General features: G+C 33.4%; 1 long non-coding RNA gene across 7 annotated transcripts in view; it reads left to right on the top strand.

Annotated features, from left to right (window-relative positions):
* The first annotated feature begins 7,098 nt into the window (after positions 1-7,098).
* LOC139876663 (uncharacterized) overlaps positions 7,099-15,979 on the top strand; it is a 40,964-nt gene continuing 32,083 nt past the window's right edge. For 6 of the 7 annotated variants that reach the window (XR_011768232.1, XR_011768227.1, XR_011768228.1 and 3 more), the window contains exon 1: positions 7,154-7,387. This is a non-coding gene — a long non-coding RNA (uncharacterized lncRNA). The other variant, XR_011768229.1, reaches the window with a different exon arrangement.

The raw sequence follows: 15,979 nt of genomic DNA, 5'->3' as shown, positions 1-15,979 counted from the left end.
TTCCTCGGTCACATAGTGAACAAAGAAGGTATTAAGGTGGATCCGGCAAAGATAGAAACTGTTGAAAAGTGGGAAACCCCGAAAACTCCGAAACACATACGCCAGTTTTTAGGACTAGCTGGTTACTACAGAAGGTTCATCCAAGACTTTTCCAGAATAGCAAAACCCTTGACTGCATTAACGCATAAAGGGAAGAAATTTGAATGGAATGATGAATAAGAGAAAGGGTTTCAGTTATTGAAGAAAAAGCTAACTACGGCACCTATATTGTCATTGCCTGAAGGGAATGATGATTTTGTGATTTATTGTGACGCATCAAAGCAAGGTCTCGGTTGTGTATTAATGCAACGAACGAAGGTGATTGCTTATGCGTCTAGACAATTGAAGATTCACGAACAAAATTATACGACGCATGATTTGGAATTAGGAGCGGTTGTTTTTGCATTAAAGACTTGGAGGCACTACTTATATGGGGTCAAAAGTATTATATATACCGACCACAAAAGTCTTCAACACATATTTAATCAGAAACAACTGAATATGAGGCAACGTAGGTGGATTGAATTATTGAATGATTACGACTTTGAGATTTGTTACCACTCGGGGAAGGCAAATGTGGTAGCCGATGCCTTGAGCAGGAAGGACAGAGAACCCATTCGAGTAAAATCTATGAATATAATGATTCATAATAACCTTACTACTCAAATAAAGGAGGCGCAACAAGGAGTTTTAAAAGAGGGAAATTTAAAGGATGAAATACCCAAAGGATCGGAGAAGCATCTTAATATTCGGGAAGACGAAACTCGGTATAGGGCTGAAAGGATTTGGGTACCAAAATTTGGAGATATGAGAGAAATGGTACTTAGAGAAGCTCATAAAACCAGATACTCATTACATCCTGGAACGGGGAAGATGTACAAGGATCTCAAGAAACATTTTTGGTGGCCGGGTATGAAAGCCGATGTTGCTAAATACATAGGAGAATGTTTGACGTGTTCTAAGGTCAAAGCTGAGCATCAGAAACCATCAGGTCTACTTCAACAACCCGAAATCCCGGAATGGAAATGGGAAAACATTACCATGGATTTCATCACTAAATTGCCAAGGACTGCAAGTGGTTTTGATACTATTTGGGTAATAGTTGATCGTCTCACCAAATCAGCACACTTCCTGCCAATAAGAGAAGATGACAAGATGAAGAAGTTAGCACGACTGTATTTGAAGGAAGTCGTCTCCAGACATGGAATACCAATCTCTATTATCTCTGATAGGGATGGCAGATTTATTTCAAGATTCTGGCAGACATTACAGCAAGCATTAGGAACTCGTCTAGACATGAGTACTGCCTATCATCCACAGACTGATGGGCAGAGCGAAAGGACGATACAAACGCTTGAAGACATGCTACGAGCATGTGTTATTGATTTCGGAAACAGTTGGGATCGGCATCTACCGTTAGCAGAATTTTCCTACAACAACAGCTACCATTCAAGCATTGAGATGGCACCGTTTGAAGCACTTTATGGTAGAAAGTGCAGGTCTCCGATTTGTTGGAGTGAAGTGGGGGATAGACAGATTACGGGTCCGGAGATTATACAAGAAACTACCGAGAAGATCATCCAAATTCAACAACGGTTGAAAATCGCCCAAAGTCGACAAAAGAGCTACGCTGACATTAAAAGAAAAGATATAGAATTTGAAATTGGAGAGATGGTCATGCTTAAAGTTGCACCTTGGAAAGGCGTTGTTTGATTTGGTAAACGAGGGAAATTAAATCCAAGGTATATTGGACCATTCAAGATTATTGATCATGTCGGACCAGTAGCTTACCGACTTGAGTTACCTCAACAACTCGCGGCTGTACATAACACTTTCCACGTCTCGAATTTGAAGAAATGTTTTGCTAAAGAAGATCTCACTATTCCGTTAGATGAAATCCAAATCAACGAAAAACTTCAATTCATCGAAGAATCGAAATAATGGATCGTGAGGTTAAAAGACTTAAGCAAAACAAGATACCAATTGTTAAGGTTCGATGGAATGCTCATAGAGGACCCGAGTTCACCTGGGAGCGTGAAGATCAGATGAAGAAGAAATACCCGCATCTATTTCCAGAAGATTCGTCAACACCTTCAACAGCTTAAAATTTCGGGACGAAATTTATTTAACGGGTAGGTACTGTAGTGACCCGAACTTTTCCATGTTTATATATATTAATTGAGATTGATATTTACATAATTAAATGTTTCCAACATGTTAAGCAATCAAACTTGTTAAGACTTGATTAATTGAAATATGTTTCATATAGACAATTGACCACCCAAGTTGACCGGTGATTCACGAACGTTAAAACTTGTAAAAACTATATGATGACATATATATGGATATATATATAGTTAACATGATACTATTATAAGTAAACATATCATTAAGTATATTAACAATGAACTACATATGTAAAAACAAGACTACTAACTTAATGATTTTTAAACGGGACATATATGTAACGATTATCGTTGTAAAGACATTTAATGTATATATATCATATTAAGAGATATTCATACATGATAATATCATGATAATATAATAATTTAAAATCTCATTTTATATTATAAACATTGGGTTAACAACATTTAACAAGATCGTTAACCTAAAGGTTTCAAAACAACACTTACATGTAACGACTAACGATGACTTAACGACTCAGTTAAAATGTATATACATGTAGTGTTTTAATATGTATTTATACACTTTTTAAAGACTTCAATACACTTATCAAAATACTTCTACTTAACAAAAATTCTTACAATTACATCCTCGTTCAGTTTCATCAACAATTCTACTCGTATGCACCCGTATTCGTACTCGTACAATACACAGCTTTTAAATGTATGTACTATTGGTATATACACTCCAATGATCAGCTCTTAGCAGCCCATATGAGTCACCTAACACATGTGGGAACCATAATTTGGCAACTAGCATGAAATATCTCATAAAATTACAAAAATATGAGTAATCATTCTTGACTTATTTACATGAAAACAAAATTACATATCCTTTATATCTAATCCATATACCAACGACCAAAAACACCTACAAACACTTTCATTCTTCAATTTTCTTCATCTAATTGATCTCTCTCAAGTTCTATCTTCAAGTTCTAAGTGTTCTTCATAAATTCTACAAGTTCTAGTTACATAAAATCAAGAATACTTTCAAGTTTGCTAGCTCACTTCCAATCTTGTAAGGTGATCATTCAACCTCAAGAAATCTTTGTTTCTTACAGTAGGTTATCATTCTAATACAAGGTAATAATCATATTCAAACTTTGGTTCAATTTCTATAACTATAACAATCTTATTTCAAGTGATGATCTTACTTGAACTTGTTTTCGTGTCATGATTCTGCTTCAAGAACTTCGAGCCATCCAAGGATCCGTTGAAGCTAGATCCATTTTTCTCTTTTCCAGTAGGTTTATCCAAGGAACTTAAGGTAGTAATGATGTTCATAACATCATTCGATTCATACATATAAAGCTATCTTATTCGAAGGTTTAAACTTGTAATCACTAGAACATAGTTTAGTTAATTCTAAACTTCTTCGCAAACAAAAGTTAATCCTTCTAACTTGACTTTTAAAATCAACTAAACACATATTCTATATCTATATGATATGCTAACTTAATGATTTAAAACCTGGAAACACGTAAAACACCGTAAAACCGAATTTACGCCGTCGTAGTAACACCGCGGGCTGTTTGGGTTAGTTAATTAAAAACTATGATAAACTTTGATTTAAAAGTTGTTATTCTGAGAAAATGATTTTTATTATGAACATGAAACTATATCCAAAAATTATGGTTAAACTCAAAGTGGAAGTATGTTTTCTAAAATGGTCATCTAGACGTCGTTCTTTTGACTGAAATGACTACCTTTATAAAAACGACTTGTAACTTATTTTTCCGACTATAAACCTATAATTTTTCTGTTTAGATTCATAAAATAGAGTTCAATATGAAACCATAGCAATTTGATTCACTCAAAACGGATTTAAAATGAAGAAGTTATGGGTAAAACAAGATTGGATAATTTTTCTCATTTTAGCTACGTAAAAATTGGTAACAAATCTATTCCAACCATAACTTAATCAACTTGTATTGTATATTATGTAATCTTGAGATACCATAGACACGTATACAATATTTCGACCTATCATGTCGACACATCTATATATATTTCGGAACAACCATAGACACTCTATATGTGAATGTTGGAGTTAGCTATACAGGGTTGAGGTTGATTCCAAAATATATATAGTTTGAGTTGTGATCAATACTGAGATACGTATACACTGGGTCGTGGATTGATTCAAGATAATATTTATCGATTTATTTCTGTACATCTAACTGTGGACAACTAGTTGTAGGTTACTAACGAGGACAGCTGACTTAATAAACTTAAAACATCAAAATATATTAAAAGTGTTGTAAATATATTTTGAACATACTTTGATATATATGTATATATTGTTATAGGTTCGTGAATCAACCAGTGGCCAAGTCTTACTTCCCGACGAAGTAAAAATCTGTGAAAGTGAGTTATAGTCCCACTTTTAAAATCTAATATTTTTGGGATGAGAATACATGCAGGTTTTATAAATGATTTACAAAATAGACACAAGTACGTGAAACTACATTCTATGGTTGAATTATCGAAATCGAATATGCCCCTTTTTATTAAGTCTGGTAATCTAAGAATTAGGGAACAGACACCCTAATTGACGCGAATCCTAAAGATAGATCTATTGGGACTAACAAACCCCATCCAAAGTACCGGATGCTTTAGTACTTCGAAATTTATATCATATCCGAAGGGTGTCCCGGAATGATGGGGATATTCTTATATATGCATCTTGTTAATGTCGGTTACCAGGTGTTCACCATATGAATGACTTTTATCTCTATGTATGGGATGTGTATTGAAATATGAAATCTTGTGGTCTATTATTATGATTTGATATGTATAGGTTAAACCTATAACTCACCAACATTTTTGTTGACGTTTTAAGCATGTTTATTCTCAGGTGATTATTAAGAGCTTCCGCTGTCGCATACTTAAATAAGGACGAGATTTGGAGTCCATGCTTGTATGATATTGTGTAAAAACTGCATTCAAGAAACTTATTTTATTGTAACATATTTGTATTGTAAACCATTATGTAATGGTCGTGTGTAAACAGGATATTTTAGATTATCATTATTTGATAATCTACGTAAAGCTTTTTAAACCTTTATTGATGAAATAAAGGTTATGGTTTGTTTCAAAATGAATGCAGTCTTTGAAAAACGTCTCATATAGAGGTCAAAACCTCGCAACGAAATCAATTAATATGGAACGTTTTTAATCAATAAGAACGGGACATTTCAATGTTAAGGTCGGTTACCAAGCCAAGCTATGAAAGCAAAGAAATGTGAATGTTATGAATCGAGAGAATGATTTTATACACAGGTTATGTGTATGATGTTTTGTACACGAGATATGTGTACGGTTATAAAGAATTATTGAAAATAGTTTCGTACACGAGATAGGTGTACTGTATTTAAATCTTGTGGTTTATCAAAATGATGAATTTTACTGTTTATGATAAACTTATGAACTCACCAACCTTTTGGTTGACACTTTAAAGCATGTTTATTCTCAGGTATGAAAGAAACCTTCCGCTGTGCATTTGCTCATTTAGAGATAATACTTGAAGTCGTTCATGGCATTTAGAGGTCTGTACCTCGCAATGGGACCAGCTGTTGAAGACTTCGTCCAGGTGGATTAGGACGGGTCACTACAGTCAGAATAAGGTTGTATATACCATTGTTGCATGGTCTGTGGTGTTGTTGAGAGTGGGGAAATTCATATTTGAATATAACATGGAGTGAAGTATTTGTGATCATTATATGTGGCGTGTATTATTTATCTTACTAAGAAAATCGATTGGAATATATATATATATATATATATATATATATATATATATATATATATATATATATATATATATATATATATATATATATATATATATATATATATATATATATATATATATTTATATATATGGGCATGATCAATGAGGAAGTAACCAATCGGGGGGAAGCGGGGGGAAGCAATTTTTTTTCTGTTTTTTTTTTGAATTTTTTTTTTTCCAGCATCAAGATCACACGAAAATATGAACATTTAGAAGAGACACTTCGTGATGAATGTTATTATTTAGGCGGGAAAACGATCGACACAAATAACATTCAAGATAATATTGTTCGTGAAGAATATGAACGGATTTTTTTTCATGTTTTGTGAAGTAAAATTTAGCCCGATTTAGAGTTTAGGGTTTTGGGTTTTGGGTTTTGGGTTTATGGAATAAACCCAAAACACCAAACCCTAAACCATAAACCGTTCGTGTTAAAAACTCAATTTAAATCCTAAATCTAAACCCTAAATCTAAACCTTAAACCCTAAATTTCTAAACCCTAATATCTAAACCCTAATATCTAAACCCCAATAGCTAAAACCTCAAAATACGCTCGAAAAACACGATAATTGTTATATATTACTTATTCGAGCGTTTTCCTGCCAAAATAAAAACATTTATCACAAAGTGTCTCTACTAAATGTTCATATTTTCATCTCATTTATAATGTTCGTGAACAAAGTTTTTTCAAAAAACGAAAAAAAAACGTTTTTGCTTCCCCCAGCTTCCCCCTGAATGGTTACTTCCCTATATATATATATATATATATATATATATATATATATATATATATATATATATATATATATATATATATATCGGTAAGCTTTTGTCCACATGTCCTTCAGCCCTTAATTTTCGGTCCATGTAGCAGAGAGATTTGTCTCACAAAAACCTATACATATACACTATTTGTTGTTATTTTTTTACCTCACACCAAACATATACATACAATACATACACCACATCACCATTCCACGTGCCATTAAAAAACCTGACCACTTTGAAATTCTCTATCCTATGTGCCCTTTTATTTAATTATATTTAAATTGTTCAAGTGTATGGGAAAGGTATTAAGACGTTACTTTTTATGATGATCAAAGAGCATCTTTTCAATGTATGTGAGGTGAGTAGGTTTTTAAATTTTGAAATTTAAAATGAATTATTCATAATTTCTCTCTCCGTAAATATATGGAATGGTCAGATCTACAAAATCAAAAAACATAGCTCAATTACTCGCTCTCTCTTTTCCATCTTCACAAAAAATCAAATGGATAATTAGGTGAATCGTTATAGGATCAAATCGTCAAATCGCCATGGATCATGGATCATCAAATTGTGAAATCGCCACTGCGAAGTATATAAGGTAATTTCACACAAATTATTAGCGATGTTTTTATATTGTTTCATAACATCTTATATAGTGATGATAAATGGACAGATAAACAGTCCTATCTGTAGGTATTTCATATGCCCGAGAGACATATTAAATTAACGTGGCCACTATGCTATGATCCAAGTCGGGTCATACCCAATAACAAGCTTACCAGCACTTTATATGTATTTATTTTAACGATTGGATTGTTATGTAAATACGCGACACTAGAATTTTAGAAAATCGGTTTTCTAAAGTATTATCACTTGAGGTAAATTATTTGGATAATTTATATATAATTGTTTATAGGTTTAAATGATTATATTATTTTATATTTTATAAAAGTTTATAAAATATAAGTAACATAAATAATGCATGGTTTTATTTAACAAGTTTATATAAATTGCACTTGTTATTTAAATAAAAGGGAGGATGCAGTTTTTTTGGGACTCCTAGGTGTGATTCCCATGCTTGCTTGGTAACTTGGAACAAGATATTCCTTAAGCATGCATGTCTCCTTTTAACCAAAGCATTCCTTGACTCAAGTGAGATAAAAAAAACAAGCAAACACTAAAAGAAAACTGCAACTTTTTCTGCTGAAATAAGGCCTGCTGGCCGTGAGCTTTAGGGAGGGAAGGAAGTGGTTTTGCTTGCTAAATCTAGGTGATTAAGTGTCTTAAATCCTAACTCTATCATAAGGGGTGTTGGTGTAAAAGGGCTTGTGGGTATTACACACTTGAGGCTTCAAATTAGAAGCTATTTTCTCCATCATCTTCTTCTTCATATCCTGCTGTCCATTCAGCTCATTACTCACCATTGAAGAGGTATAATCTTCTTCTTCTACTTGTATTATATGTAAGTATGATTCCAAGACTTGATATTAGTATGGAATTTAACAAAATGGTTTTATATATATACTTGTTCTATTAATGCTTCCGCTCGTATCAACTATCTTAAAATTGGTTTTATGATTGTGTTAACTTAATGAACATGTTGTTTTGAAACTTGTTAAATTCCATCAATGGTATCTAGAGCCGAGGTCTATGGATTATGCTTCTTATATGGTCTTTAAACCCACTATATTTGCATTTCAAGTACATGCATGAGAATGGAATGCAAAAATTGTCGGGTTTGGGTGGGTTTGGAATTTAGGCCGATTTTAAGGAGACCCAAAATGGGTTTTTGGGTTCTTCCATTTGGTCTAATTTTGGTTGAATGTAAATGTTCACAATCTAAGCCTTGACCTTGTGTTTGGTTGCATGCATGGTTGATTAATATTTATTCAATTGGTTTGTAATAATAATTATTCATTTGGCATGTAATAATTCATTTGGTTATGTAATTTATTTTATATTTGGTATGTAAAGTAGATTAGGTAGTAATTTCAATTTTAGACAAAATGTATTAGGATATATTTTGTAAAATGATGAAGATGATGAAGACTTGAAGAACACATGAAGATGCATTTGGATGCAAGTTTAAGTGGGAGGTTAAAACCTCTTACTTTGTGTTTTAACCCTTAACCGGTGATATTTGTTTTCGGCTAAACAAATCTCCACCAAATTGGCTTGATTGTGAACACATTTGTTTTGCATGCGTGGTTGTTTTATTTCTTGTATGATTGTGGATTGTATGTTTGTATGCTACAAGTTAATCACACAAGTTAACAACAAACTAGAATGACAATTTAATTGGTTAAATTAACATTATTAACAACATGCATATCGACAATTTAAATGGTTAAATTAAAAGTAGCAAAAGGACATTAATAAACGGTTATTAAGAACATGAAAAGGATCGCATATATAAATTGGTTTATATCAAGTAATTGGCTTAATTACAAGACTTGAAAATGGATTTCAAATGAACCATACACTAAATGCATGTTGGTGTATGGCATAAATGTTTTCTTAAACTAGAATTAACGAAAACTTAAAATCCCTTAATCGACAAGGCAAACAAGTTAAATGCCATCCTTTTGTGTGACACTTGAAAATATTAGGGAACTCATAATGGGATAAAGGTCACCTAACCGTTGTGAGCAAACTAATATGATTGAGGTAAATTTCGCACACTTGTGGGATAAAGGTCACCTAACCACTTGGATGTTAAATTTACACGTTTACACAAGTAGGACGACTTGATTTGGGAATCATGAACTTAGGGTCACCGAAGCATGAGGAACAAATAGGCGTTGATGGGATGAATATGCCATGCAAAAGGATTGCATGATCCCATAATTTAGAAGTTGCAAAAGGATTGCAATTGTCATATAAATGACTACCTAGCTAAATCAAATAACGGGATAAAGGTCACCTAACCGAAATTTGATTTACCGTTGGATTCTAATATTTAATAAGTCAATTAATTATAAAAGGGTGTTGTTTATTAAATTTAAAATCGATACTTAAATGAACTTTGTTAATTTTGTAGATGGCCGCAAATAACAACAACATGCAAAATGCACCACTTAACCTAAACAACCTATCATTAAGGTCTCTCCTCGAGAAAGACAAACTCAACCATACGAACTTTATGGATTGGTTCCGTAATCTTAGGATTGTCCTCAAACTTGAGGATAAAGCGTATGTGTTGGAGGACCCTATTCCCGACCAACAGGATGAGGAAGATCTAGAGGGCATGGCTTATTATGACAAGTATTGCGCCGATTCGGTGCAAGTCGCTTGCCTAATGCTTGGGACTATGATACCCGAACTCCAAAAGGATTTCGAACATCATAGTGCATATGACATGATTACGCAATTGAAGGAGATGTTCCTTCAACAAGCACGTGTCGAGCGCTTCGAAACGGTTCGAGCGCTACATGCATGTCGTATGGATGACACCCAATCCGTATCCTCTTATGTCCTCAAAATGAAAAGCCTTATTGATCGCGTAAACCGTCTTAATCTCAACATATCTAATGAGCTAGCCACCGATCTTATCCTAAACTCCTTGTCAAAGAGGTTTGACCAATTTGTAATTAATTACAATATGAATGGGATGGATAAGACCATTGGTGAACTTCATGGCATGTTAAGGACGGCCGAAACTAGCATGGGTAAGAGGGCTTCACCCGTGCTAATGATCAATGATGGTGGGTCCAAAGGTAATAACATCTCTAAGCCAAAGGCGACTAAGAGGAAAGGACCCGCCCATCAAGGCAAGGGAAAGGGGTGGATGGTTACCCCAACCAAAAACAAGAACAAGAAGCAAAAGGTTGCCGGACAAGCAAACCCCAAGGAAGACCCGTGCTTCGGTTGCGGTGAAGTGGGTCACTGGAAACGCAATTGCCCGGTCTACCTTAAGGAGTTGAAGGAAAAGAGGGATGCGGGGCAATCATCAGGTAACATATATATGGTATATATAGAGCTTAGTATTACTTCTTCTAATACATGGGTATTAGACACTGGATGTGGAACTCACATTTGCAATTCTTTGCAGGGGTTCAAAAGAAGTAGCAAGCAAACGGGAACATCAAGTCTCTTTATGGGTAATGGAGCCAAAGTGCTAGTGAAGGCTCAAGGAGACTTTGTATTAAAGCTTCCAAGTGGTTTGGAACTTATTTTGAACAATGTTTTGTATGCACCGGATTTATGTCGAAACATTATTTCAGTTTCCAGTTTAAAACAATGTGGTTTTTATCTTAATTTTGTTAATAATGATATCCATGTTTATTTAGATAATGTATTCTATTTTAAGGCTTCGCCTTCAAATGGAATTTATGAATTGGTTCATGATGATACATCATCTAGTAGCTCAATATACCATACTAGCACCAAGAAACTCAAAAGGGATTTGAGTGATTCCTACTTATAGCATTGTCGCCTTGGTCACATATGTAGTGACCCGAACTTTTCCATGTTTATATATATTAATTGAGATTGATATTTACATGATTAAATGTTTCCAACATGTTAAGCAATCAAACTTGTTAAGACTTGATTAATTGAAATATGTTTCATATAGACAATTGACCACCCAAGTTGACCGGTGATTCACGAACGTTAAAACTTGTAAAAACTATATGATGACATATATATGGATATATATATAGTTAACATGATACTATGATAAGTAAACATATCATTAAGTATATTAACAATGAACTACATATGTAAAAACAAGACCACTAACTTAATGATTTTTAAACGAGACATATATGTAACGATTATCGTTGTAAAGATATTTAATGTATATATATCATATTAAGAGATATTCATACATGATAATATCATGATAATATAATAATTTAAAATCTCATTTGATATTATAAACATTGGGTTAACAACATTTAACAAGATCGTTAACCTAAAGGTTTCAAAACAACACTTACATGTAACGACTAACGATGACTTAACGACTCAGTTAAAATGTATATACATGTAGTGTTTTAATATGTATTTATACACTTTTGAAAGACTTCAATACACTTATCAAAATACTTCTACTTAACAAAAATGCTTACAATTACATCCTCGTTCAGTTTCATCAACAATTCTACTCGTATGCACCCGTATTCGTACTCGTACAATACACAGCTTTTAGATGTATGTACTATTGGTATATACACTCCAATGATCAGCTCTTAGCAGCCCATTTGAGTCACCTAACACATGTGGGAACCATCATTTGGCAACTAGCATGAAATATCTCATAAAATTACAAAAATATGAGTAATCATTCATGACTTATTTACATGAAAACAAAATTACATATCCTTTATATCTAATCCATACACCAACGACCAAAAACACCTAAAAACACTTTCATTCTTCAATTTTCTTCATCTAATTGATCTCTCTCAAGTTCTATCTTCAAGTTCTAAGTGTTCTTCATAAATTCCAAAAGTTCTAGTTTCATAAAATCAAGAATACTTTCAAGTTTGCTAGCTCACTTCCAATCTTGTAAGGTGATCATCCAACCTCAAGAAATCTTTGTTTCTTACAGTAGGTTATCATTCTAATACAAGGTAATAATCATATTCAAACTTTGGTTCAATTTCTATAACTATAACAATCTTATTTCAAGTGATGATCTTACTTGAACTTGTTTTCGTGTCATGATTCTGCTTCAAGAACTTCGAGCCATCCAAGGATCCATTGAAGCTAGATCCATTTTTCTCTTTTCCAGTAGGTTTATCCAAGGAACTTAAGGTAGTAATGATGTTCATAACATCATTCGATTCATACATATAAAGCTATCTTATTCGAAGGTTTAAACTTGTAATCACTAGAACATAGTTTAGTTAATTCTAAACTTGTTCGCAAACAAAAGTTAATCCTTCTAACTTGACTTTTAAAATCAACTAAACACATGTTATATATCTATATGATATGCTAACTTAATGATTTAAAACCTGGAAACACGAAAAACACCGTAAAACCGGATTTACGCCGTCGTAGTAACACCGCGGGCTGTTTTGGGTTAGTTAATTAAAAACTATGATAAACTTTGATTTTAAAGTTGTTATTCTGAGAAAATTATTTTTATTATGAACATGAAACTATATCCAAAAATTATGATTAAACTCAAAGTGGAAGTATGTTTTCTAAAATGGTCATCTAGACGTCGTTCTTTCGACTGAAATGACTACCTTTACAAAAACGACTTGTAACTTATTTTTCCGACTATAAACCTATACTTTTCTGTTTAGATTCATAAAATAGAGTTCAATATGAAACCATAGCAATTTGATTCACTCAAAACGGATTTAAAATGAAGAAGTTATGGGTAAAACAAGATTGGATAATTTTTTCTCATTTTAGCTACGTGAAAATTGGTAACAAATCTATTCCAACCATAACTTAATCAACTTGTATTGTATATTATGTAATCTTGAGATACCATAGACACGTATACAATGTTTCGACCTATCATGTCGACACATCTATATATATTTCGGAACAACCATAGACACTCTATATGTGAATGTTGGAGTTAGCTATACAGGGTTGAGGTTGATTTCAAAATATATATAGTTTGAGTTGTGATCAATACTGAGATACGTATACACTGGGTCGTGGATTGATTCAAGATAATATTTATCGATTTATTTCTGTACATCTAACTGTGGACAACTAGTTGTAGGTTACTAACGAGGACAGCTGACTTAATAAACTTAAAACATCAAAATATATTAAAAGTGTTGTAAATATATTTTGAACATACTTTGATATATATGTATATATTGTTATAGGTTCGTGAATCAACCAGTGGCTAAGTCTTACTTCCCGACGAAGTAAAAATCTTTGAAAGTGAGTTATAGTCCCACTTTTAAAATCTAATATTTTTGGGATGAGAATACATGCAGGTTTTATAAATGATTTACAAAATAGACACAAGTACGTGAAACTACATTCTATGGTTGAATTATCGAAATCGAATATGCCCCTTTTTATTAAGTCTGGTAATCTAAGAATTAGGGAACAGACACCCTAATTGACGCGAATCCTAAAGATAGATCTATTGGGCCTAACAAACCCCATCCAAAGTACCGGATGTTTTAGTACTTCGAAATTTATATCATATCCGGAGGGTGTCCCGGAATGATGGGGATATTCTTATATATGCATCTTGTTAATGTCGGTTACCAGGTGTTCACCATATGAATGATTTTTATCTCTATGTATGGGATGTGTATTGAAATATGAAATCTTGTGGTCTATTGTTACGATTTGATATATATAGGTTAAACCTATAACTCACCAACATTTTTGTTGACGTTTAAAGCATGTTTATTCTCAGGTGAATATTAAGAGCTTCCGCTGTTGCATACTAAAATAAGGACAAGATTTGGAGTCCATGTTTGTATGATATTGTGTAAAAACTGCATTCAAGAAACTGATTTCGATGTAACATATTTGTATTGTAAACCATTATGTAATGGTCGTGTGTAAACAGGATATTTTAGATTATCATTATTTGATAATCTACGTAAAGCTTTTTAAACCTTTATTTATGAAATAAAGGTTATGGTTTGTTTTAAAAATGAATGCAGTCTTGGAAAAACGTCTCATATAGAGGTCAAAACCTCGCAACGAAATCAATTAATATGGAACGTTTTTAATCAATAAGAACGGGACATTTCAGTTGGTATCCGAGCGTTGGTCTTAGAGAACCAGAATTTTGCATTAGTGTGTCTTATCGAGTTTGTTAGGATGCATTAGTGAGTCTGGACTTCGACCGTGTTTACATGAAAAATGATTGCTTAACAAATTTTGTTGGAAACTATATATTTTTAACATGTGAATATTATGTGATATATTAATCTCTTAACGCGTTTGATATTATGTGATAGATGTCTACCTCTAGAACAAGTCCCATTGACTCACCTAATAATAATGAAGAGTCAAATGTAAATTGGAATGATTCGTGGACTGATTCACAAGTTCCCGAAGAGGAACCGGAAGAAGAGTCGGAACCGGAATAAGAATCGGAACCGGAAGAAGAATCGGAACCGGATGAAGAAATAGAACCGGTGGGGGAAATAATAAAACGGTTAAGTAAAAGAAAATCCTCAACCAACCGACCAAGGTTAATTATGGTCAATGGTGTTTCCGCCAAGGAAGCAAAATATTGGGAGGATTACCAATTCTCCGATGAATCGGATTCCGACGAGAATTCCGATGATGTTATAGAAATTACCCCAACTGAATTTAAAAAGGCAAAAGAAAATAATAAGGGAAAGGGCATAAAAATAGAGAAATCTAATTCCAACCCCGATGAACTTTATATGTATCGTCAACCCCCGAAGTCCTTAAGTTGTAACAATGACCCGGGAACCTCTAAACCACCAGGTTTTTCTAAACCAATGTCGACAACGACGGCTCGTATTAGGGGAACATCATATATCCCTAGAAACTTGGCAAAACGAACCAAAACCGAAGAAGAAGAAACGTGCGAGTCGGAATAAGATAGTTGTATTCGTGTGGTGTAATATATGTAATATAATGTTCTTATGCTTTATGATATATGTAAAAATTGCTTGTATTAATAAGTATTTTTTTATGAATCTAACTCTTGTCTATTTTACAGTTTAAAAACACAAAATGGATAGACAACCCAATATTTTAAGAGACCTACCCGGAGACATGATTGATGAAATCTTGTCTAGAGTCGGCCAGAATTCCTCGGCACAACTATTTAAGGCGAGATCAGTTTGTAAGACATTCGAAGAACGTTCCAAGAATGTCTTGGTTTATAAGAGACTTTCGTTTGAAAGATGGGGGATATCACATTGGGAAACCCATAAGTTACGATGTGTTTACTTTGACGCATATATTGCGGGGAACCCAAATGCTATTTTACGCAACGGGTTAAGAAATTATTTTGACTCAATATATCCGAATATTGGACTTCGTGATTTAGAAAAAGCGGCTAACATGCAACATAAAGAAGCATGTTATGCTTACGGATTAGTAATGTTCGCTTCTCACCAAAGTGAGAACAAGAACATCGGGCTACAACTATTAAACAAAACGTTTCCACAAGTGACGGAGTCGGTAATTGGGGTAAGAAATGAGGTTTTTAGATTATTACGGGACTGTTGGACATTACGTAACCCTCGTCCCTTTGACGACG

The sequence above is a fragment of the Rutidosis leptorrhynchoides genome, chromosome 11 (genome assembly GCF_046630445.1).
Source record: "Rutidosis leptorrhynchoides isolate AG116_Rl617_1_P2 chromosome 11, CSIRO_AGI_Rlap_v1, whole genome shotgun sequence".
NCBI classification, from domain to species: domain Eukaryota; kingdom Viridiplantae; phylum Streptophyta; class Magnoliopsida; order Asterales; family Asteraceae; genus Rutidosis; species Rutidosis leptorrhynchoides.
The sequence above is the reverse complement of the archived record's forward strand: the minus strand, read 5'-3'. Positions and strand labels throughout refer to the sequence as shown.